We start from the raw sequence: 24,641 nt of genomic DNA, 5'->3' as shown, positions 1-24,641 counted from the left end.
TTCTTGTTGTTCTCTCCATAAGTGATAGAGGCTAGAAAATTCTTATAGAGAAAACAAAGCAATCAGAAATTGAGACCAACAAGTCATAGGGTGGGTACAAGAATGGGTTGCAATGTGGGTTCCAAGGTGGGTAACAGGTTGGGTGTTAGGATGGGTGGGTTCTAAATTGGGTTCTAGGGTGGGTGTGTACCCACCTTGCCCAAGGTGGGTGCCAAGGTGCTAGTGTGGGTGGGTGCTAAGATGGATGCCAAGGTGGGTGCCAGGGTGAGTTCCAAGGTGGGTTCCAAAGTGAGTTCCAAGGTGGGTGACAAGGTGGGTGACAGGTTGAGTGGTAGGATGGGTGGGTGCCAAGATGGTTCATAGGGTGGGTGTCGAGGTGGGTGGGTGCAATGGTGGGTAGGTGATAGAGTGGATGCCAAGGTGGGTCATAGGGTGGGTGTCAGGGTGGGTGGGTGCTAGGTTGGGTTCCAAGGTGGGTGCCAGGGTAAGTGCCAAGGTGGGTCAGAGGTTGGGTGCTAGGGTGGGTGTGCACCCACCCTAGCTAAGGTGGGTGCAAAGGTGCCAGGGTAGATTCCAAGGTGGGTGCCAGGGTGGATGCCAAGGTGCATCACAGGTTGGGTGCTAGGATGGGTCAGTGCTAGGGTGGGTGCCAAGGTGGGTGCCAAGTGGGCGAGTTCTAGGGTGGATGCCATGGTGGGTCACAGAGTGGGTGCCAAGTTTCTAGGGTGGGTTCCAAGGTGGGTGTTTGGGTGGGTGCCAAGGTGTCTCACAGGGTGCATGCCAAGGTTTGTGCTAGGTTGTGTGGGTCACAAGGTGTGTTCCAAGGTGTTTCACAATGTGGGTGCCAGGGTGAATTCCAAGATGGGTGTGCACCCACCCTGGCCAAGGTGGGTGCAAGGGTGGGTTCCAAGGTGGGTCATAGGTTAGGTGCTAGGATGGGTGGGTGCTAGGGTGGGTGCCAAGGTGGGTGCCAAGGTGGGCACTAGTGTGGGTGTGCACCCACCCTAGCCAAGGTAGGTCACGGGGTGGTTGTTGGGGTGGATGTCAAGGTGGGTGTTAAGGAGCCAAGGTGGGTGCCATAGTGGGTTCCAAGGAGACAAGGTGGGTGCGAGGGTGGGTATCAAGGTGGGCACCAAGGAGCCAAGGTGGGTATTAGGGTGGGTGCCAATGATCCAATTTGCATGCAAAGGTGGGTGTCAGGGTGGGTATCTAGGTAGGTGCCAAGGTGCTAAGGTGGGAGCCAGGGTTGGTCCCAAGGTGAGTGCAAAGGTGGGTGCCAAGGTCAAGGTGAGTGCCAATATGGGTTCCAAGGTGCCAGGGTCAGGGTGAGTGCCAATGTGGGTTTGAATGTAGTAAGTTGGGTGCAAGGTTGGCTGCCAGGGTGAGTGGGTGCCAAGTTGTTGTAGTGTGCTAGGGTGGAATCCTGAGTGGGTGTTGGGATGGGTTAGCATCTCATGGGTGTTGAGTTGGGTGCTGCTTGTCTCTTTTTAGTTGTTGGGAGTCATTTCAAGCCTCAAAGCCTGTTTCTTGTCTAGTTGCCCTGTCTTTGACCTTGGAACCCAATTTTGGTCCTCGGGTCCCATTTTTAGTCTCGCATCCCACTTTTGGCCTATGGCCCTTTTTGGGTCCTAAAAGCATGATTGTTGAGGTCGATTCACATTTTGGGCATCAAAGCATGTTTATTCTCCTATAAACCAATATTTTTTTGTTGCGTCTTGGAACACATTTTTGTTCTCATGGACCCATCATGGGTCTTGGAACACATTTGTGGTCCTTGGGTCCCATTTTGTATCCAGAAACTTGTTTTTGGTGCTCGAGTCCTATTTTGGGTGCTAGAACCCATTTATGTTGCTCGAGTCGCATTTTTGGTAAGGTGTCGCTTTTGGGTCCCAAAACCTCGATTTTGGTCCTACATACCCATTTAAGGTCCTTGAGTTAGTGCTTCAGATCACATCACAACTCTATAGCTAAGCGCACATGGGCTAGAGTAGTACTGCGATGGGTGACCTCCGGAGAAGTCCCAATGTTGCACCCTTTTCAGTTTTCATCGAGCATCTCAATATTATTTACTTTAAGGTTTCTCCTATTGGTGTTCTCATCGAGGGTGCCCCGAGCGTGCATTGGGGCACATTGTGGCGCACGATGCGTGCATGAGGATGCACACCAAGTTCCATAGATGCTATGTGTGTGGGTACACCGGGGCAACATAGAGAGTGCACCTGAGGTGCCTCAAATGAGGAATAGGGTGCTCCTAACCCACATGTGTGTGCACCCTGGTGTGTTTGAGGCATTGTGCACACACTGTGATGTAGTCGGGTCGCTATGCACCTTGGTAATGCATCGAGGTGCACCTGGGGCACACCCTAGGTAGCGCACACTTGGTCAGGGAGGGTGCACACCTAGGCCACTTTGGGTGCACACACGACGCCCCATCCAAGTGCATGCACATTGGCCGAGTCGAGTGCACAACCAACACCCAGGCCAGGTGTGCGCACATGGGCAGATTTCACCCTTGGAAAATGGGGTGCGCTTGGCCAAGCAAGGTCTGCACCTTGGTGGGGGTGGCTGCGCACCATGGGCTAGGTGGTCAGGGTGGATTCGCATGTGGGTTGTAGTTTGCTAAGTACACATTACAACAATCTCATAATGGGTGCGATCATACACGGATTAGTGCACCAGATCTCATCAAAACTTTGCAGTTAAGCATGCTTGGGCTAGAGTAGTACTGGGATGGGTGACCTCCCGAGAAGTTCTGGTGTTGCACCCTTTTTTGTTTCGTCGGACATTGCAATACTATTTGAATTAACCCTTTTCATGTTTACATTCTCGTTGGGGGCAGGTTGGGGTGCAGTGTGTATACTAACACACGTCGACACCGCATGTGTGAGTGCATTGGGGCGACATTGAGTGTGCCCTTGAGGAACCCTAAGCACATACCAGGGTGCAACTGGGGCATTGTGCATGCACCCTGGTGTGCCCGAGGTGTTGCACACATACCCAGGTGAAATTGGTGTGCACCTCGGCTAGTGCGCGCTTGGTTGAGGCGCACATGTTGGTCAAAGTGAGCGAGCTTCCCAATATTTTTTACTTTAAGGTTTCCTCCATTGGCATTTTCATCGGGGGTGCCCCAAGCATGGGCCAGGGCACACCATGGTGCACGATGCGCACACCAAGGTGCACCAATACCATGTGTCTGGGTACACCAGGGAAACATCTAGCATGCACTTGAGGTGCCTTGAATGTGGACCAGGGTTCTCTAGGCTCATGTGTGCATGCACCCTGGTATGTATGAGGTGTTGTGCGCCTACCATGGTGGAGTCGGGTCGCTGTGTGCCAAGGTAATGCATCGAGGTGCACCCGGGGCGCACCCTCGCCAGCGTGCACTTTGCCAGGGTGGGCACACATTGAGGCCAGGTCGGGTGCACACCTAATGCCTGGGTGCCTTGGTGTACTAGGGAAACATCAAGCGTGCACCCGAGGTACCCTAAACATGCACCAAGGTGCACTCGGCCCATGTGTGAGCATAGGTCGGTGTGCCCAAAGTGGTGTGCAGGCACTGCGATGCAAACAGGGCAGTGCACACACTAGGGGCGCGCCCTAGGCAACACATACTTGATCATGGAGGGTGTGCACCTAGGCCACGTCGAGTGCACACCGAACACCTAGGTCAAGTGCACACACTCGAGTAGGGTTCACCCTTGGCAAACGGGGCACACTTGGCTAGGGAAGGTGTGCACCTCCTCAGGAGTGGGTGCCCACCATGAGCTGGGTGGCTGGGGTGGATTTGCACGTGGGTCATGGTTTGCTAAGTAGACACTGCAACAAGCTCATAATGAGTATGATTATACTAGCGTTAGTGCACCAGATCCCATCAGAACTCTACACTTAAGCATGCTTGGGCCAAAGTAGTATTCAGATGGGTGACCTCCTAGAAAATCCCAGTGTTGCAATAATGTGCATCGACACCATGCGTGTGGGTGCGCCAGGCTGACACCGAGCATGCACCCTTAGCACCCCTAGCAAACACTAGGGTGCAACCAGGGTGCTATGCGTGCACCCTGGTGCATCCGAGGTGCTGCACGTGCACCCAGGTTAAATCAGTGTGCACCTCTGCCAATGAACGCTCAGTCAAGGTACGCATATTAGCCAAGGTGAGTAGGCTTCCCAATATTTTTATTCTAAGGTTTCTCATGAGATGCCCAGGATAGGTGAGTGAAGCTTGGTAGGGCCGGGTGCACAGCTGGGGGAGGTGCATGCAACTAGGGCATTGTGCGCTGGGGTGATACATCGAGGTGCACCCAGGGTGCACCGAGGCCAGATCGGGTGCACACTCAATGCCAGTGCCAAGTACGCACACTTGGGAGAGGTTGGGTGCATGCTTGACACACATGTCGGGTGTGCGCACCTTGGCAAGATGTGTGCACTGGGATGTTTGCAACAAGGTGCCCACCTTGGTACACACCCCAGCCAAGGTGTGCGCAGCAAGGTACGGACCTGGGGTCAACTGGGCATAGTTCAAGCAATGAATTAGGTAATTAACCTAGCTTCCAACTTCATGCACACTAGAGGTGCATGCCATGCTGTGCACCAGAGGTGCATGCCATGGTGCACACCAATGTTATGCACCATGGAGCGCACCTTGGTGTGCACCTTGGAGCACACCCTGGTGCATAACCCAACCAAGGTGGGTGCCAAGGTGTAGGCACCAAGTTTCCCACCTTGGTGAAGGTGTGCACCCGGGGCAAACCAGGTAATTAACCCAACTTTCGACTTCATGTGCACCTCGGAGCACACTTTAGAGCGCACCAAAGGTGCGCATCTTGGAGCACAAATTGGAGTGCTCCTTGCTACGCACCTCGGAGCGCACCATGGTGCGCACCTTGGAGTGCACATTTGGTGCACACCAAGGTGGGCACTGAGGTGCACAAAAAAGTGCACACCTTTGATGCGCTGGGTTAAAAAATTTACAGAAAAGGCAAAAAAAATTGAGATTATAAAATGATTTTTTTTAAAGAAAATGCGAGTGCCAAGGTGTGCGCGTCAGGGTGCCCACCCTGGTGTGCAACCCAGCCAAGTGGGTGCCAAGGTGTGCACACCAAGCTGCCCATCCCTGGTGAAGGTGCACACAAGGTGTGCACCTGGGGCAAACCGAGCGTAGTTCAACAAGCAAATTGGGCAATTAACCCAACTTCAGACTCCGTGCGCACCAGAGGTGCGCGCCATGGTGCACACCTTGGAGTGCACCAAAGGTTTGCACCTTGGAGAATACTTTGGAGTTCTCCTTGGTGTGTACCAATGTTGCACACCTTGAAGCACACCATGGTGTGCACCTTGTAGCACACCGAGGTGCGCACCTTTGATGCGTTGCGTTCAAAAATTTCCAAAAAAGGCAAAAAAAAATTGAGATTATAGAATGAAAAACTTTGAAGAAAATAGGGGTGCCAAGGTGTGTGCATTGGGGTGCCCACCCTAGAGCGCAACCCAAGAAAGGTGGGTGCCAAGGTGTGGGCACCAGGGTGCCCACCCTGGCGAAGGTGCATGCAAGGTGCACACCCAAGGAAAACTAAGCGTAGTTCAAGCAGCGAATTAGGCAATTAACCCAGCTTCCAACTTCGTGTGCACCAGAGGTACGCACCATGGTGCAAACCTTGGAGCACACTAAAGGTGCACACCTTGGAGCACACTTTGGAGCCCTCCTTGGTGCACACCTTGGAGCACACTTTGGAGCGCTCCTTGGTGCACACCTTGGAGTGCACTTTGGAGCTCACCAAAGGTATGCACATTGGAGCACACCAATGTTGCGCACCACGGTGCATACCTTGGAGTGCACCTTTGGTGTGCTCTACTCAAAAGTTTCCAAAAAAGGTAGAAGAATTTGAGATTATAGAATTTCCAAAAGAAAAGTGATTTTTTTTTGAAGAAAATGCAGGTGCCAAGGTTTGCGTGTCGGGGTGCCCACCCTGGCAAAGGTGCGCACTCGGGGAAAACCGTAGTTCAAGCAGTGAATCGGGTGATTAACCCAACTTCCAATTTTCTGTTGCATTGATCACACCTTGGTGTGCCTCCTAGCCAAGGTGGGTGCCAAGGTGTGTGCACCCCAACCAAGGTGCATGCCAGAGTGGGTGCCAAGGAACCAAGGTGGGTGCGCACCCAACACCCAAGCCTGGGAAGCCCCAATGCGATAAATCCCACCAAACACTTAGACAAAAAAAGGTGACCCAATGATCATGCCAGAAACCCCTCTTGGATCTTGGACAAAAAAAAGAGGGGGTGCTCCAATAACTCCGCTTGGCAGTGCACCAGCAACCCCACTTCAAGACTAGGAAGCCTCAACCTGGAAATCCCCCACTCAACACTAGGACCGAAAAAGGAGCCCCAAGGGGAGCACTAGAAACCCCACTTCGGACCTGGGAAGCCCCATTGCAGAAAACCCCACCAAACACTTGGGCCAAAAGGTGACATGAGGGTCATGCTAGGAAACCTAACTGGACACTTGGGAAAAAAAGTAATGCACACCTGAAACCCCTAACCAGAAATCCCCACTTTGGACCTAGGGAGCCACAACGCTAAAAAGCCTCACTAAACACTCAAACAGAAAGGTGGCTTGAGGGTAATGCCAGAAAGCCCACTTCCACTTCTGACGAATGAAAAATGTGCCCCAAGGGTCACCCAACTTGGTACCCAGATGAGAAACCCCTCTTCAAGCCTTTGAAAACCCCACTCAACCCTTGGAAAGAAAGGTGGCCCCAAGGTCGCATCAATTTCATCCACACTTGGCACTCGAGAGAGAAAAAGAGTGCACCCCTTTGAGATGCACCTAAAACTGCACTCGGCTCCTGGGCAAGAAAAGAGTGCGCCACAAACCACACTCAACCCTTGGACAAAGAAAGGTCGACCAAGGGTCACACCATCAGTAACCTTTCTTAGCACATGGTAGGGTTGTGCCACTGGCTTTTAAACCAATCACGATGACCAAATGTGTCAATCAATGGTTCCTCTTGTACTAAGTTAAATTACCATCATGACATAGATCATTAGTAGGGTAAAACTAACCTATCTCACGATGGTCTAAACCTAGCTCACGTTCCCTATTGGTGGGTGAACAATCCAAACACTTGGTGAATTTTGCTTCACAATGATAGGAAGAGCTGACATCGAAGGATCAAAAAGAAACGTCGCTATGAACGCTTGGATGCCACAAGCCAGTTATCCTTGTGGTAACTTTTTTGACACCTCTAGCTTCAAATTTTGAAATTTTAAAAGATCAATAGGCCATGCTTTCACGGTTTGTATTTGTACTAAAAATTAAAATCAAATGAGATTTTACCCTTTTGTTTCACATGAGTTTTTTGTTCTCATTGAGCTCATCTTAGGACACCTGCGTTATCTTTTAACAGATGTGTCACCCTAGCCAAACTCCCCACCTGACAATATCTTTTGCCTAGATCAACATGCCTAGATGCACGTTAAGGCCAAAAACTGGGGCATTGCCCCATCTCTGCCTCACGGAATAAGTAAAATAATGTTAAAAGTAGTGGTATTTCACTTGCACCAAAATGGTTCCCACTTAATCTACACCTCTCAAGTCATTTCACAAATTTGGACTAGAGTCAGGCTCAATAGGGTCTTCTTTCCCCTCTGATTCTACCAAGCCCATTCCCTTGGCTGTGGTTTTGCTAGATAGTAGATAGGGATAGTGGGAATCTTGTTAATCCATTCATGCGCATCACTAATTAGATGACAAGGCAATTGGCTACCTTAAAAGAGTCATAGTTACTCATGTCATTTACCTGTGCTTGGTTGAATTTCTTCACTTTGACATTCAGAGCATTGGGCAGAAATCACATTGCGTCAGCATCCGCAGGGACCATCACAATGCTTTGTTTTAATTAAATAGTCTGAATCCCCTTGTCTATATGAGTTATGAGTCACTTATTCGCCTCCTAGGGAAATCCCCTTGAAGGGAGAAGCTTGTGTCCATCGCCCGATCGACACATGACAGCCTGCCCTCATCACGATAGTAGCTCAGGCAGGACGCCAACAACCCATGGGTTCGGGGCGTAGACCCCTAGGCCCAGCCCTCAAAGCCAATTCTTTTCCCAAAGGTATGGATCCATTTTGCCAACTTCCCTTACCTACATTGTTCTATTTATCGGAGGTTGTTCACCCTGGAGACCTAATATGGTTATGAGTATGATTGGGCATGAATGGTACTCGGTGCTCTAGATTTTCAAAGGTCGCTGAAGGCACACTAGACACCGCAGGACGTGCAGTGCTCTTCCAGCCGCTGGAGCCTATCTTTAGTTGAACCAATTTTAGGGTGGGCAAGATATTAAAAAGAAAAGATAACTCTTCCCAGGGCCCCCGTTGATGTCTCCAGATTTCCTAATGTTGTCATCCACTGCCACGTTCCGGTTCGGGAATATTAACCTGATTCTCTTTTGATGTTCTCATTGAGCTTCCCCATCTTTTAGGATTGACTAACCCATGTCCAAGTGTTGTTCACATGGAAACTTTCCCCACTTCAGTCTTCAAAGTTCTCATTTGTATATTTTCTACTACCACCAAGATCTACATCGGGGGCTGGTCCACCTAGTCTCACACCCAAGGTTTCACAACAACCCCCATGTCCTCCTAGTCATCGAAGCTTGGCACTTGCCCCGATGATAGAGTACAGGTTGCATGCCTTAGCACCATCCATTTTTGGGGCTAGTTGATTTGGCAAGTGAGTTGTTACACACTCCTTAGTGGATTTTGACTTCCACGACCACCATCGTGTTGTCTTAATCGACCAACACCCTTTTTGGGATCCGGGTTAGTGTACAATTTGGCACCGTAACTTAGCTTTTGGTTCATCCCATATCACCAGTTCTTCTTACCAAAAATGGCCCACTTGGAGCTCACGATTTCATGGTGACACTCAATAGAGTAGTCATGCCACCTTACCTATTTAATGTTTGAGAATCGGTTGAGGGAGGTATGCCCCCGATGCCTCTAATCATTTTCTTTACCCGATAAAACTCACACATGAGCTTCAGCTATCCTGAGGGAAACTTAAGAGGAAACCAGCTACTAGATGATTCGATTATTCTTTTACCCCTATACCCAAGTGAAATGAATGATTTGCATGTTAGTATCACTGTGAGCCTCCACCAGAGTTTCATGTGGCTTCGACCTCCTAGGCATAGTTCACCATCTTTCGGGTCCCAACAAGTGTTCTTGCACTTAAACCCTTCATACAAGATCAGGGTCAGTCGATGTTGCACCCCCTGAGAGGGGATCTTAGTAGTCAGCTTCCTTGTGCCATACAAGTTTCCTAACCCGCCGACTCACACAAATGTTAGACTCCTTGGTCCATGTTTCAAGACGGGTAAGATGGAAAGCCCACTGGCTAGCACCACGAGCATGTAGGTGCCTGAGGGCCTGCCCTGGTAGGCACATGCTTTGCTCCTCAACCACCATGAGGCCACCACAATGACCCATGCTAGCACACCCCCAAGTCGAGTGGTGGATCGACTGATGTTGTTCTGCATTTGATTGGGGAACATTGTCAGCCTCCATCCACTTCCCTCTCAAAAATTTCAAGTACTCTTTAATTCTCTTTTCAAATTCCTTTTCATCTTTCCCTCATGGCACTTGTTTACTATCGGTATCGCTTGTATTTAGCCTTGGACGAAATTCACCACCCGATTAGGGCTGCATTCCCAAACAACCCGACTTGCCGATAGTACCTCATGGTGCAGAAGGGTCTGGGCCTAATGAGTCTCTCACCCTCTCTGGTGCCCCCTTCCATGGGACTGAGGCCTGGTCCATCGCTAAGTATGCTTCTATAGACTAGAATTTGATAGCGGAGCCGCTGATTTTCATGCTGGGCTCTTGTCGGTTCGCTCACTGTTAGTAGGGGAATCCTGGTAAGTTTATTTTCCTCTGCTTAGTGATAAGCTTAAATTCAATGGGTATTCATGCTTGACTTGGGGATGTGGCAAAGGGGCCAAGCACATTTTACCCACACGCTGGCAGGCTACTGTGGCTTCATTGAAGTTCTGCACTTGGCCTCGCTTGACCCACACAAACCAACATCGGCCCGCATAGGCCACCACTCGTCATGATGAGGTGAGGGACCTCATGCTCATTTCTACTGATCGCGCCACTAGTAGGCACAAATGGCCATCTTTGCTCCTTCATGTAGGAGGGCAATTTTGGATTGCAATGCTCAAGCAAACGTTCCCTTTCCTGAGGCCTCAGGTACAACTTGCATTCAAAGACTCGATGATTCATGAGATTATGCAATTCACACTAAGTATTGCATTTCACTACATTCTTCATCATGGCGAGAGCCGAGATATCCATTGCCAAGAGTCATGTTTTTATCTTATTCATGTGAAATTCTTGGTTTTATGGAAGATGAACCACTGTGAAATCATTTTCGAAGGATGTTTTCATTAATCAAGAATGAAAGTTGGGGGCTCAAAAATGATCAGATACCGTCCTAGTCTCAACCATAAATGATGCCAACCAGTGATTGACGAATGTTTCTCTAAGGACTCCGCTAGCACCTTCTGAGAAATCATAGTGTTTGGGTTCAGGGGGGGAGTATGGTCACAAGACTGAAACTTACAAGAATTGACAGAAGGGAACCACCAGGAGTGGAGTGTGTAACTTAATTTGACTCAAAATGAGGAATAAGATAAAAATACAACTCTTGGCAACAGATATCTAGGCTCTCGCCATGATGAAGAATGTAGCAAAATGCAATACTTAGCATGAATTGCAAAATCTCATGAATCATCGAGTCTTTGAATGCAAGTTGTACCTGAGGCCTTGGTCGAGGGCATGTTTTCTTGAGCAATGCAATCCAAAATTGCCCTCCTACATGGAGGAGTGGAGATGGCCATCTATGCCCGCTAGCAGCACATTCGATAGAAATAAGCACTAGGTCCCTCACCCCATCGCGACGAGCGGTGGCCTATGCGGGTCAGCATTGGTTTGTGCGGGTCGAGCGAGGCCAAGTGTGGAACTTCAACTGGGCCACAATAGCCTGCTAGCGTGCGGGTAAAATGTGCTTGGCCCCTTTGCTGCATCCCCAAGTCAAGCATGAATACCGGCTGAGTTTAAGCACTCTAATGTATTCAGAGTTTAGGCTTTCTTTGAGCACTCTAATTTTTTCAAAGTAACGGCATCGAAACCGTGACCTAGCCAATTAAGGCCAGGAACATGCCACCGATAGAAGGGATGTGAAGGCCAGTGCACACCAAGTAGGTGGATCGACTGTGGTGAACCAAGGTCCAGCTACAAGCCTTTTAACTACAACATCCCATATGGAACACTTTACCCAAAAGCCACCGAACCATCGATGCTCATGATAGTCATGCCATGAGAGAGTGCATGTGATCGAGTAAGGCCATTCAGAGACATCCATTTCCTAGGCATATGCCCCCTATGCACTTTTGGTGGTGCACCCCACATGAACAATCTCGCCTTGACCAGCCTGAACAATTCCCCTCTCAAAGGAAGGCCTCACCCTTAATTGTCTAGGACAAGCAGCTCGACAAGGCATGAAGTGCCCATGGGAACCAAAGCATAATGATGTGGAGTCTTGGTTCAGAGGAGTCTCGGAAGAACATCCCATATGGAACCCTTTACCCAAAAAACCTCTGAACCACACATTCTCGCGAAAGTCATGCCATGAGAGAATACACCATGCATGTGACCGAGTAAGGCGACTTAGAGACATCCCTTTCCTAGATATATGCCCCCTACTCACTTTTGGTGGTGCACCTCGCATGAACAATCCCACATCAACCCTGTAAACAAGCTTTTTTTCCTCAAAGAGGGATCACCCTATTATCTAAGAGGAAAGAAGTAGCCATTAGTGCAATCATAGCACACTTTTTTTCAACCACCCAAACAATGCCTCTCTACCCTCTGTCGAAACACTCAGCATTGCTGCTCCCCAAGGTGAACTTCTCCTCATAGAAAATTCCGCTCTTATCCGAGCATGTTTGTGTGACCATGAGAGTGCTGAGAGTGGGACAACGCTGAATAGGCGGAGAAGCCTACATGTATAAATGAAGATATATATCCAATTTCAATGAAGGAATGTGCCAAAGATCAAGAACAATGGCACAAGTGCTAGTATTGTGCACTTCAGGACCAACGCATCACCGAAAGACAATAGCTAAACATTGAAAGAGTCATGATGCTCCACAACCTACATAAAAGGCAGTCGCACACTAGGTAAGGGAGTGAGAGCCCCAAACATAGCTGGGTGAGGCACTCACTCTGCCCTTTAATATCTAGTTAATACCACTACTGCCTCAAAGCGGTCTAAGAATCAGGCACGCTTAGGGTGACTACCAATACCGACTCCTTATCCCGCAACGTGTCTGATACATAGAAAGTTCCAAGACAATTGAGGAGCCTCGCCACATAGCAATCAGAGTGTGAAGTGACGGATGCAGCATCGATAGAAATCAAGGTATGAGGCGAGGAATGTAGAAGTGTGAGGCAAGGGATGCAGCAAGGAGGATGATCAGGGTGTGAGATGCAATGGAGATAGCAATCAGGTAGTGAAGTGAGGGATGCAATAGAGACAACAATTAAGGTGTGCGGTGAGGGATTCAGTGGGGAGGGTCCAACAACTAGACACGTGAAGTGACAGATGTGGCAGCAATGAAAATTAGGGTGTGATGCATGGAGGGATGCAATTGAGAAAGCAATCAAGGTTTGAGGCAAGGGATGTAGCAGAGATAGCAATCATGGTGTGAGGCAAGGTTCCAACGGCTAGACAGAAGAGGCTACAAGGTTGACTTGGAGAGGTCTAAGCATTGAGTGTGCTTGGGGTGACTACCAGTGCCAACCCATTATCCCACAATGCATCCAATAAAGAGAACATTCTGAGGTGGTCGAGGAGCCTAGACACATAGCAATTGGGGTGTGAGGCGAGGGATGCAATAGTGATGACAATCGGGGTGTGAGAAATGGGATGTAGCAACAATAGCAATCATGGTATGAGGCATGGGATGTAGACAAGATAAAAATTAGGGTGTTAGGTGAGGGATGCAGTGGGGAGGGCCCAACGGATAGATGGAAGAAGTTGCAAGGCCGCCTTGAAGTGGTATGAGCATTGGGTGCGATTTGGGTGACTACCTATGCTGACCCCTTATCTTGTAATGTGTTCGATACATAGACAAGAGTTCAGAGGTGGTCGAGTAGCCTCCCCATATAGTAGTTTGGGTCGGAGGTGAGGGATGCAACATGGAGGGAACATGGCTGCAAGGAAGAGGCTACAAGGCTACTTTGAAGAAGTCTGAGCATCGGGCGTGACTGGAGTGACTACCAGTGCTGACCCCTTTATCCCACGATGCGTCTGATACATAGAAATTTTTGAGGCAGCCAAGGAGCCTAGCAAAGATAGCAATCAGAGTGTGAGGCAAGGGATGCGGCGGGGAGAGCCCAACGGATGGATGGAAGAGGATTCAAGGCTGCATAGGAGTGATCTAAAAGCATCGAGTGGACTTGAGGTGACTACTAGTGTTGACCCCTTATCTGACAATGCGTCCAATGCAGACAAAGATCCGAGGTGGCCGAGAAGCCTCCCTGCACAACAATCAGGGTATGAGGCGAGGGATGTGGCAAGCAAGGCCAAATGACTAGATGAAAGAGGATGCAATCGAGGTGTGAAGCGAGGGAGGCTGCAGGAAGGCCCCAACAGCTAGAGGAAAGAGGATACAAGGCACCTCAGAGTGGTCTAAGCATCAGACATGCTTGGGGCGACTACTAGTTCTGACCCCTTATCCCATAATGCATCCGATACAAAGATAGTTCTGAGGTGGCCGAGGAGCCTCACCGCATAGAAATCGGGGTGTGAGGTGGGGGGATGCGATGGGAAGGCCCCAACGAATAGATGGAAGAGGCTGCAAGGCCGCCTTGCAGCGGTCTAAGCATCGGGCACACTTGGGGTGACTACCAGTGCTGATCTCTTATCTTGTGATGCGTTCGATACAGAGATAGTTCCTAGGCGACCAAGGACACTCCACGTATAGAAATCGGGGTGTGAGGTGAGGGATACGACGGGAAGGCCCCAACGGCTAGACAGAAGAGGTTGTAGGGCTTCCTCAGAGTGGTCTAAGCATTAGGTGCGCTTGGGGCGACTACCAATGCCAACACCTTATCCCGTGATGTGTCTCATAGAGAGATAGTTCTAAGGTGGTCGAGGATCCTCACCGCATAGCAATTGGGGTGTGAGGTAAGGGATGCAGTGGGAAGGCCCCGATGGCTAAATGAAAGAGATTGTAGGGCTACTTACAAATGGTCTATGAATTGAGTGCACTTGGGGTGACTACTAGTGTCGACCCCTTATCCCGTGATGCGTTTGATACAGAGATAGTTCCAAGGCAACCAAGGAGCCTCATCGCATAGCAATCAGGGTGCGAGGCAGGGGATGCGGCGGGAAGGCCCTGATGGCTAGATGAAAGAGGTTGTAGGGCCACCTTGGAGTGGTCTAAGAATCAGGCGCACTTGAAGTGACTACCAATGCCAACCCCTTATCTTGAGATGCATCCGATACAGAGATAGTTTCAAGGCAGTCGAGGAGCCTCACCGCATAGCAATCGGGGTGTGAGGCAGGGGATGTGGCGGGAAGGCATGAACAACTAGATGAAAGAGGATGCAAGGCCGCATCAGAGCGGTCTAAGCATTGGGGGTGCTTGGGGTGACTACCAGTGCTGATCCTTCATCCTGTGATGCGTCCAATAAAAAGATAGTTCTGAGGTGGCTGAGGAGCCTCACCACATAAAAATTGGGGTGCGAGGTAGGGGATGCAGCAAGAAGGCCCTGATGGCTAGACGAAAGTGGCTACAGGGCTGCCTCAGAGCGTTCTTAGCATCGGGTGTGCTTGGGGAGAATAGCAGTGCCAACCGCTTATCCTGCGATGTGTTCGATGTAGAGATAGTTCTGAGGTGGCTGACGAGCCTCACTACATAGAAATTGGGGTACAAGGCAAGGGATGCGGTAGGAAGGCCCTGACGGCTAGATAGAAGAGGCTATAGGGCCACCTCAAAGTGGTCTAAGCATCAGGTGCACTTGGGGTGACTACTAGTGTCGACCCCTTATCCTGTAATGTGTCTGATACATAGATAGTTCCAAGGCGGTTGAGGAGCCTCACTATGTAGCAATTGGGGTGCGAGGTGGGGGATGCGATAGGAAGGCCCCAATGGCTAGATGAAGGAGGCTATAGGGCCAACTCAGAGCGATCTAAGAATCAGGTGCACCTAAGGCGACTACTAGTGCCAACCCCTTATCCTCCGATGCATCCGATACAGAGAATTATTTCAAGGTGGCCAAGGAGCCTCACGACATAGCAATCGGGGTGCAAGGTAGGGGATGCGGTGGCAAGGCCCCAATGACTAGACGGAAGAAGCTGTAGGACCACCTCGGAGCCATCTAAGCATTGGGCATACTTGGGGCGACTACCAATGCCAAACCCTTATCCTACAATGCATCCAATATAGAGATATTTTTGAGGCGGTCGAGGAGCCTCACCACATAGAAATCAAGGTGCAAGGCGGGGGATGCTGTGGGAAGGCCCCAATGGCTAGACAAAAGAGGCTTCAAGGCTGCCTCAGAGCGGTCTAAGCATTGGGCATGCTTGGGGTGACTACTAATACCAACCCCTTATCCCGTGATACGTTCGATACAGAGATAGTTTCGAGGAGCCTCCCCACATAGCAATCGGGCTGTGAGGTAGAGTATTGGGAAGGGAACCCCCTAGGATGAGATTGAAGCAGTGCCCAAGGGGACTGGAGTTCAAAATCACATCGAGAGACACAAGTGTTATACAAGGGCTCAAATAGAATTATTGATTTGACCATGATATGGATGCATTGAAATGAATACCAATGCCGAACCACTCTCACAATTGCATCCACACCAAAACCAATAGGCATTTTTGTTAGAGCCCTCACATAGAAATTGGGAACTCACATGCCCCTATAAATCGACCAATGTTGGAACCCAATGAAAATCCGAGTGCTACCACCATTCGAGCACCAACATTGGTTGATTTAGAGGGGCACAGGGGAGAATGCTCTAGTCACACCTCCCCTATAAAAGTTATTTGTCTGATTATCACACATCCGAAGATTGGTCATCAAATTAGACAACAACCCAAACTTTTGACTTTCGTTCGAGAAAACCCAAGAGCTATCTAAAACGTTCATGGTCAGAACTCGATCGCGGCTATACCGGTCCACCAAGCAACCCAAGAGCTATACGGGAGCTCTAGTTGAATCACTTCTGTGGCCATTTCAAGGACATGTTGGAGCGACTACCAGTGTCAAACCATTCTGTGGGTTGAGTCCATAGTGAAGCCGCATAGAGATTCTCGAATATCTCTTGCATAGCAATAAGGAGAATTGTTGTGTCCATCAGAATCGATAAATGTTGGTGCAAGATTTTTGTATCCGAGCGCTCTGGGACAACATTGAGTGTGCACCCGAGGCACCCTGAACTTTCACCAGGGTGCACTCGACCCATGTGTTAGTGTAGGCTGGTGTGCCTAAGGTGTTGTGCATGCAACATAGTGCAGATGGGGCACTTCGCACATCGGGGGCACTTCGTGGGCAGTGTGCACTTGGCCAGGGAGGGTGCGCACCCAGGCCAGGTCAGGTGCGCACACGATGCCCCATCAAGGTTCACACATGTAGGCTGGGTTAGGTACAAACTCGACACCTAGGCCAGGTGCACACACCTAGGTAGTGTTCATCCTTGGCAAATGGGGCACGCTTGGGTAGGGAGGGTGTGCACCTCAGTGAGGGTGGGTGTGCACCATGGGCTGGGTGGTCGGGGTGGATTCGCACGTGGGTCATGGTTTGCTAAGTACACACTGTGACAATCTCATAATGGGTGCGATCATACCAGTGTTAGTGCACCGGATCCCATCAGAACTCCGTAGTTAAGTGCGCTTGTGCTGGAGTAGTATTGGGATGGGTGACCTCTCAGAAAGTCCTGGATTTGCACCCTTTTTTAGTTTTCATCGGGCATTGCAATGATATTTGAATTAACCTTTTTCCCATTTGCGTTCTCATCAGGGGAGGGTTGGGGTGCGGTGCGCACACTAAGGTTTCCTACTAGATGTTCAAGATAGGTGAGCGAAGCTTGGTGGGGCTGGGTGTGCACCTGGGGCTAGATCTGGTGTGTACCCAATGCCTATTCCAAGTACGCGCACATGGGCAAGGTTGAGTGCATTCTTGACACGCATGCTAGGTGCGCTCACCCTGGCAAGGTGTGCGCACTAGGGTGCCCACCCTAGTGCACACCCTAGCCAAGGTGTATGCAACAAGGTGCTCACCCTGGTGTGCACCCCAGCCAAGGTGTGCACAACAAGATGCACACGCGGGGAAAACTAGGAATAGTTCAACAACGAATTGGGCAATTAACCCAACTTCTGACTTTGTGCGCAACAGAGGTGTGCACCATGGTGCGCACCTTGGCACACACTTCAGAGTGCTCCTTGGTGTGCACCAATGTTACCCACCTTGAAGTGCACCATGGTGCGCACCTTTGGTGCACACCAAGGTGGGCACTGAGGTGCGCACCTTTGTTGTGCTACGTTAAAAAAAATTCAGAAAAGGCAAAAAAAATTGAGATTATAGAATTTCCCACTTGAAAGAGTCATTTTTTTTTTTGAAGAAAATGTGGGTGCCAAGGTGGGTAATAGGTTGGGTGTTAGGATAGGTGGATTCTAAATTGGGTGCAAGGGTGGGTGTGCACCCACCTTGCCCAAGGTGGGTGCCAAGGTGCTAGTTTGGGTGGGTGCTAAGGTGGATGCCAAGGTGGGTGCTAGGGTGAGTTCCAAGGTGGGTGACAAGGTGGGTGACATGTTGAGTGGTAGGATGGGTTGGTGCCAAGATGGGTCACAGGGTGGGTGCTGAGGTGGGTGGGTGCAACGGTGGGTAGGTGCTAGGGTGGATGCCAAGGTAGGTCATAAGGTGGGTGTCAGAATGGGTGAGTGCTAGGTTGAGTTCCAAGGTGGGTGCGAGGGTAAGTGTCGAGGTGGGTCACATGTTGGGTGCTAGGATGGGTGAGTGCTAGGGTGGGTGTGCACCCACCGTGGCCAAGGTGGGTGAAAAGGTACTAGGGTGGGTTCCAAGGTGGGTTCCAAGGTGGGTGCTAGGGTGGGTGCCAAGGTGTGTCATAGGTTGGGTGCTAGGGTGGATGCCAAGGTGAGTGCGCAAGTGTCAGGGTGGGTGCTAAGGTGGGTGTCGGGGTGGGTACCAGGGTGGGTGCCAAGGTTGGTGCCAAGTGGGCGAGTGCTAGGGTAGATGCCAAGGTGGGTCACAAGGTGGGTTCCAAGTTGCTAGGGTGGGTTCCTAGGTGGGTGTTGGGGTGGGTTCCAGGTGGCTCACAGGGTGGGTGCCAAAGTGGGTGCAAGGGTGCATGGGTCATAGGGTGTGTTCCAAACTATGTCACAATGTGGGTGTCAGGATGGGTGCGCACCCACCCTAGCCAAGGTGGGTGTGAGGGTGGGTTCCAAGATGGGTCACAGGCTCGGTGCTAGGATTGGTAAGTGCTAGGGTGGGTGCCAAGGTGGGCACCAGGGTGGGTCTGCCACCCTGGCCAAAGGTGGGTGTGCACCCACCCTCGCTAGGGTGGGTCATACAGTGGGTGATGGGGTGGGTGTCAAGGTTTGTGTTAAGGATCCTAGGTGGGTGCCAAGGAGCCAAGGTGGGTGCTAGGGTGGGTGAGGTGGGCACCAAGGAGCCAAGGTGAGTGTTAGGGTGGGTGCCAAGGAGCCAAGTTGCGTGCCAAGGTGGGTGTCGGCGTGGGTGCTAGGGTGGGTGTCGGCGTGGGTGCTAGGGTGGGTGTCAGGGTGGGTGCCAAGGAGCCAAGTTGGGTGTCTCAGTGGGTGCCAATGAGCCATGTTGGGTGTCTAGGTGGGTGCCAAGGTTGGATCCAGGGTGGGTGCCAAAGTGAGTGAAAAGGTGGGTGTCAGGGTCAAGGTGAGTGCCAAGGTGTTAGGGTTAGGGTGAGTGCAAATGTGGGTTCAAAGGTGCTAAGTTGGGTGCGAGGTTGGGTGCCAAGGTGTGCTAGGGTGGAAGCCCAGGTGGGTGTCAAGGTGGGTCGACATCCCACAGGTTTCGAGTTGGGTGCTTCTTGTCTAGTTTTAGTCGTCGGGACTCATTTCGAGCCTCAGAGCCTGTTTCTTGTCTGGTTGCCCTGTCTTCGACCTTGGAACCCAATTTTGATCCTTGAGTCCCATTTTTTCATCTCACATCCCACTTTTGGCCTGTGGCCCTTTTTGGGTCCCAAAAGAACGATTGTCAAGGTCGATTCTCATTTTGGGCATTAGAGAATCTTTCTTCTCCTAAAAACCAATATTTGTTTATTGTGTCTTGGAACACATTTTTCTTCTCGTGGACCCATCATGGGTCTTGGAACACATTTGTGGTCCTTGGGTCCCATTTTTCATCCCAAAACTTGTTTTGGGTGGTCGAGTCCTATTTTGGGTGCCACCCCTGGCTAAGGCACGCGCGAGGTGCGCATACAGGGCAAACTGGGCACCTTGGTGCATCGGGGTAACATCGAGCGTGCACCTGAGGTGCCCCAAACATGCACCAGGGTGCACTTGTCCCACATGTGAGCGCATGTCGATGCACACAAGGTGGTGTGCAGGCACCGTGGTGCAGACAGGGCACTGTGCACACCAGGGGTACATTCTGGGCAGTGCACACTTGTTTGGGGAGGGTTCACACCCAGGCCAGGTTGGGTGCGGACACGATGCCCCATCTAGGTACATGCACGTAGGCTGAGGTGGGTGCACACCCGATGCCAAGGCTAGGTGCACGCACCCAGGCAAGGTTCACCCTTGTCAAATGGGGCGTGCTTGGCCAGGAACGATGTGCACCTTGGCGGGGGTGGGAGTGCATAAGCCTAATGTGAAAGCAAGATTGTCAAGACAAGATGATAGCACAAGGGTACTAGAAGTGTGATTGATTCGACCAGGGGGCCTTGATTGAAGAAATTCATCCAATTTATAGACAAATTGGAGAAAAGACAAGATTAGCATGAGGAGATTCGAATGGAAATTTCAAATCAAGAATGACAATTATGACAAATTATGACAAATTGACACTTTCTATGCAAGATTGATTGATTGACAATTATGACAAATTGCTATGTCAAAATTGATTGATTGTCAATTATGACAAATTATGACAAATTTGCTGTGTCATTCCCATGAAATTAGGAGAAATATAGGAGAAAATTGAAAATTAGATGAATTAGAAATTAGGAATTAGGAAAATTAGAAAATGAGGAAATTAGGAATTAAGTGAATTAATTAACAATCTTTCATTTATTAATTTAATTCACAAAAGAGGGAGGAATTAATTAGCCAATTAAATGAACATTTAATTGCGATGAGAAGACTTAGGATAAATAAACTATTTAACCTAGAGGGAGAAATGACAAACAAGGTTAAATGAATAAATCATGAAACCCTAGAAGATGAATTAGAAATGCAAGGATGACAATTAGGTCTTGATGGAAGATAATTGATGTCGATTCGATTATGATTTTGACCTGATAAAAGACCAATGCTGATAAGTGATTTGATTGATAAATGCGCCAATTGATGAGGAACAATGACAAATTGATCCAAATTGACATGATTGAGAAGGACGATGATTGATGTCAAATTGATCGCAAAATGACAAGATTGAAAATGACAACGATCGATGACAAATTGATCGCAAAATGACAAGATTGAAAATGACAACAATCGATGACAAATCGATCACAAGATGACAAGATTGATGACAATTTGATCGAAGGACAAGGATCGATGACGAATCGATCGCAAGATGACAAGATTGAAAAGAGGACAAAACCCTAAGTAGGATTGACGATGTCCAAAATGATGACAAATTAACACGCACATTGATGCGACAAGATAAGATCGATCAAAATCATGACTGAAGATTGTTATCGACAAGACCAAATTCGAAAGTGAGGCAAATGAAGAATGTAGAAGAAGTACTCGATGCTCACAAATGATAAAGACCAAGTACGCAACATAGAAGAAACGTTAATGCGACGCAAAAACCTAAAATAAGGCAATGCACCAATGTTAAAATATGACTCCGCAATGGTTGACCATTTTTAGATGTCTACACTATCCGAACTCTGTAGTTAAGTGCGCTTGGGCCAGAGGAGTACTGGGATGGGTGACCTCCTAGGAAGTCCTGGTATTGCACCCTTTTTTAGTTTTCATCAGGTGTCACAATTCTATTTGCATTAACCTTTTTCATGTTTGCGTTCTCATCGGGGGTGGGCCGGAGCATAGTGCACACACTAACGCATGCTGTGTGGGCCAGAGCATGGTGCACGCACTAACGTGCACCAACATAGTGTGTGTTAGTGCACTGGGGTGACACCAAGCGTGCACCCGAGGTGCCCTAAGCACACACCAGAGTGCAACCACGGTGTTGTGTGCGCACCCTGGTGCACCTAAGGTGTTGCACGTGCACCGAGGTGAAATCATTGTTCACATCAGTTGGTGCTTGCTCATTCGACACACATGTTGGCCAAGGTGGGTGGGCTTCCTAATGTTTTTTACTTTAAGATTTTGCACCAAACTCTCAGGACAGGAGAGTGAAGCTGGGTGGGGCCAAGTGCACACTCGGGGCAAGTGCACGTAGCTAGGGCACTGTGCACCGACGTGACGCATCGAGGTGCATGCAGGGTGCACTGAGGCCAGATCTGGTGCGCACCTGACACCCATGCCAAGTACACACAGTTGGGCATGGTCAAGTGCATGCTTGACATGCGTGCCAGGTGCACGCAATAGGGTGCCCACCCTAGCCAAGTTGTGCGCAGCAAGGTGTCCACCCTGGTGTACACCCCAGCTAAGGTGTTTGCAACAAGGTGCGAACCCAAGGCAAACTGGGCATAGTTAAGGCAGCGAATCGGTCAGTTAACCTAGCTTCCAACTTCATGCGCAATAGATGTGCATGCCATGGTGTGCACTTTGGAGCGCACCAAAGGTTTACACTTCAGAGCACTCCATGGTGTGCACCAATGTTGCACACCTCGAAGCATAGTATGGTGCGCACCTTTGGTGCACACCAAGGTGGGCACCGAGGTGTGCAACAAAGTGCACACCTTTGATGTGTTGGGTTCAAAAATTTCCAGAAAAGGCAAAAAAATTTGTGATTATAGAATTTCCCACTTGAAATATGGTCAATATTTTTTTTTTTTTGAAGAAAATGCGGGTGCCAAGGTGGGTAACAAGTTGGGTGTAAGGATGGGTGGGTTCTAAATTGGGTGCCACCTTGCCCAAGGTGACTGGCAAGGTGCCAATGTGGGTGGGTGCTAAAGTGGATGCCAAGGTGGGTGCGAGGTTGAGTTCCAATGTGGGTGACAAGGTGGGTGACAGGTTGAGTGGTAGGATGGGTGGGTGCCAAGATGGGTCACAGGGTGGGTAGGTGCTAGGATGTATGCCAAGGTGGGTCACAGGGTGGGTCTCAGAGTGGGTGGGTGCTAGGTTACCAGAATAATATCTGAGAGCCATCATACCATAGAGAAGAGAAGAGCAATGGAAGTGATATGCAATCTTGGAATAGGGAGTTTTTATTGAATTGATATATAATTCTTATTTCTTGATATTGCATTATTTCATTGTCTTGTTTGTTAGATTCTTTGATTAGATAGGGATTCATTATTTCCCTTGATTTCTAATTGAATACTTGTTATTAAGATGAATTTTACATGCATATACAGTCATGCCCAAACTTTTGGGTAAAAACGGAACAACAAATTTATTTTTTTGACAACATAAATACATTAAATCATCTACGTTTAAAAAAAAGAATGAATAAGTTTTGTCTTAACTAAGGGTTAACTCTGGGTTGAATAGAATAGTTTACTAAGTTGATTTAAATAACTAATATGATACGGCGACAATAATTAGAGAAGACTAATTATTCCCTAAAAGGGGTCACCACCACTAAATTAATTAATTAACTAAATTAATTAGTAAGCCCAAATTAAAATGTCTCCAACAATTGTCCAAGAGACAATAATTATCTCAACAGTATTAAAATACTCAAGAGTAATAAAAATAATGTTAACTTATATTAAAAATAATTAATTGAGCAACCACGAAAATACCTTTAATTAGATTAATAAAGTTAACCTAATTCAAATATAATATCAGACTAATTAATTCATTTTATATTAAATTCAAATTTAAATCCCCTTGGATATTTAAATCTCGACTATTAAATATTTGACAATCAATGACCTCATAGGCTAAAATTTTACATTATGCATTTAATAATTTTCATTAATAGCTGTCAATGTATTTTCAGGTATTCACTTTCTCCTGGACTCGATGAAAGTAGTAATGTCTTCACCAACTCTAGTTTTGCCTATTCAGATGATGCCTCCTGCAGCTCTTAATGATGATGTTATTCCCCCTTCTTCTCCTCCGTTGGAAAGTACTAGCTCATGGTTCTGCATTCTTAATGTAATTCTCTCAGTCAGAGAAAATTTTGTACTCATTATAGGGGGCTGGGTTTTTTTGTTGCCCATTATGGCAATTGTGTAATCTTGGGTGGGCCTCTTATCTGGTTTTTATGTATGAGCAAGACCGGAGGTTTTCTTTACCTGGTTCTTTCCTATCGGTGCTCTTTGAATCAGGTTGTAAAAAAATTATAAAAATTAATAAAATTTAGTGGTTCGCCACTTTTATCAAAAAAATAAAAAAATAAATTAATAAAATCCCCTAAAAGAATTTTAACCCAGCATCCATATTTAATTAAATATGAAAAATAACTATATAAAATTCCTCATTAATAACCCTAGTTAATAAAATTAAATCAATTATGCGATTAATATAGCTATATAAAAATTAATCCCCAATTTTAATTAAACCTTGATAATAAAGACTATATTAAAATTAATGTCACCCTAGTCAATATTAGGAGTTAATAAATCCAACATATTGACTATAGCTAAATGGGGGAGGAGATTCTTTTTTTAAAATTTTAAAAACAAATTCCCCCTCATTTCATTTTAATATAATTTAATTATAAACCCTAACTAGGGTTGATCTATTCCTATCATTAACCTATTATTTTTATTCTTTCTAAATGATAACCCTAACCTGAATATGGGCTAAGGTTGCATATCTTAATTTCTCTTTTATTTTAAAAGCTAACCCTAACCCAAAAATGGGTTAGGGTTGCTTATTTTATCATATCTTATTATTTTATTTTTTTTGACTTTGCTTTTGGTGTGTGTGTGTGTTTTTGTAGGGTTTCATGGTGGTGGCAGAGGAAGGCCGAAGGCCATCGTGAAGGGCATTATGTGGTGGCATATTTGATGATTCTAAATCCATTTTTGGGTGTTTTGACCCAATATCCAATATTTTACAACTTTCATGACAATTTGACAACTTTTTGCTTTTTTTTAGTTTCAAAAGCCATTATTGGCTTTAGGATCTCATAATTGATTTTATTAAATTTGTTTGATGTTGGACACTCCTCTTTGGTCTCAAAGGTCTTCAAATTTGAATTTGTTTGCCTTGGTGCATCTGCACCAGTTCCAAGGTGTGTCACAACATGGGTGCCAGGGTG

The 24,641-nt window shown here is 48.1% G+C and overlaps 3 non-coding genes and 3 pseudogenes across 3 annotated transcripts; 4 read left to right on the top strand and 2 right to left on the bottom strand.

The window, feature by feature from the left end:
• The first annotated feature begins 2,648 nt into the window (after positions 1-2,648).
• LOC131031676 (5S ribosomal RNA) lies at positions 2,649-2,767 on the top strand (annotated as a pseudogene).
• Positions 2,768-3,834: 1,067 nt separating this feature from the next.
• Positions 3,835-3,953, top strand: LOC131873799 (5S ribosomal RNA; annotated as a pseudogene).
• Positions 3,954-6,712: 2,759 nt separating this feature from the next.
• Positions 6,713-9,980, bottom strand: LOC131031923 (28S ribosomal RNA). Its single transcript, XR_009103328.2, has one exon. It is a non-coding gene; the product is annotated as a 28S ribosomal RNA (ribosomal RNA).
• A 227-nt stretch (positions 9,981-10,207) lies between these two features.
• LOC131031771 (5.8S ribosomal RNA) lies at positions 10,208-10,361 on the bottom strand. Its single transcript, XR_009103187.2, has one exon. It is a non-coding gene; the product is annotated as a 5.8S ribosomal RNA (ribosomal RNA).
• Positions 10,362-10,697: 336 nt separating this feature from the next.
• On the top strand, positions 10,698-10,851 carry LOC131031772 (5.8S ribosomal RNA). Its single transcript, XR_009103188.2, has one exon. It is a non-coding gene; the product is annotated as a 5.8S ribosomal RNA (ribosomal RNA).
• A 6,052-nt stretch (positions 10,852-16,903) lies between these two features.
• Positions 16,904-17,022, top strand: LOC131031689 (5S ribosomal RNA; annotated as a pseudogene).
• The last annotated feature ends 7,619 nt before the right edge of the window (positions 17,023-24,641 follow it).

Source organism: Cryptomeria japonica, chromosome 2 (genome assembly GCF_030272615.1).
Source record: "Cryptomeria japonica chromosome 2, Sugi_1.0, whole genome shotgun sequence".
Classification (NCBI taxonomy): domain Eukaryota; kingdom Viridiplantae; phylum Streptophyta; class Pinopsida; order Cupressales; family Cupressaceae; genus Cryptomeria; species Cryptomeria japonica.
The sequence above is the reverse complement of the archived record's forward strand: the minus strand, read 5'-3'. Positions and strand labels throughout refer to the sequence as shown.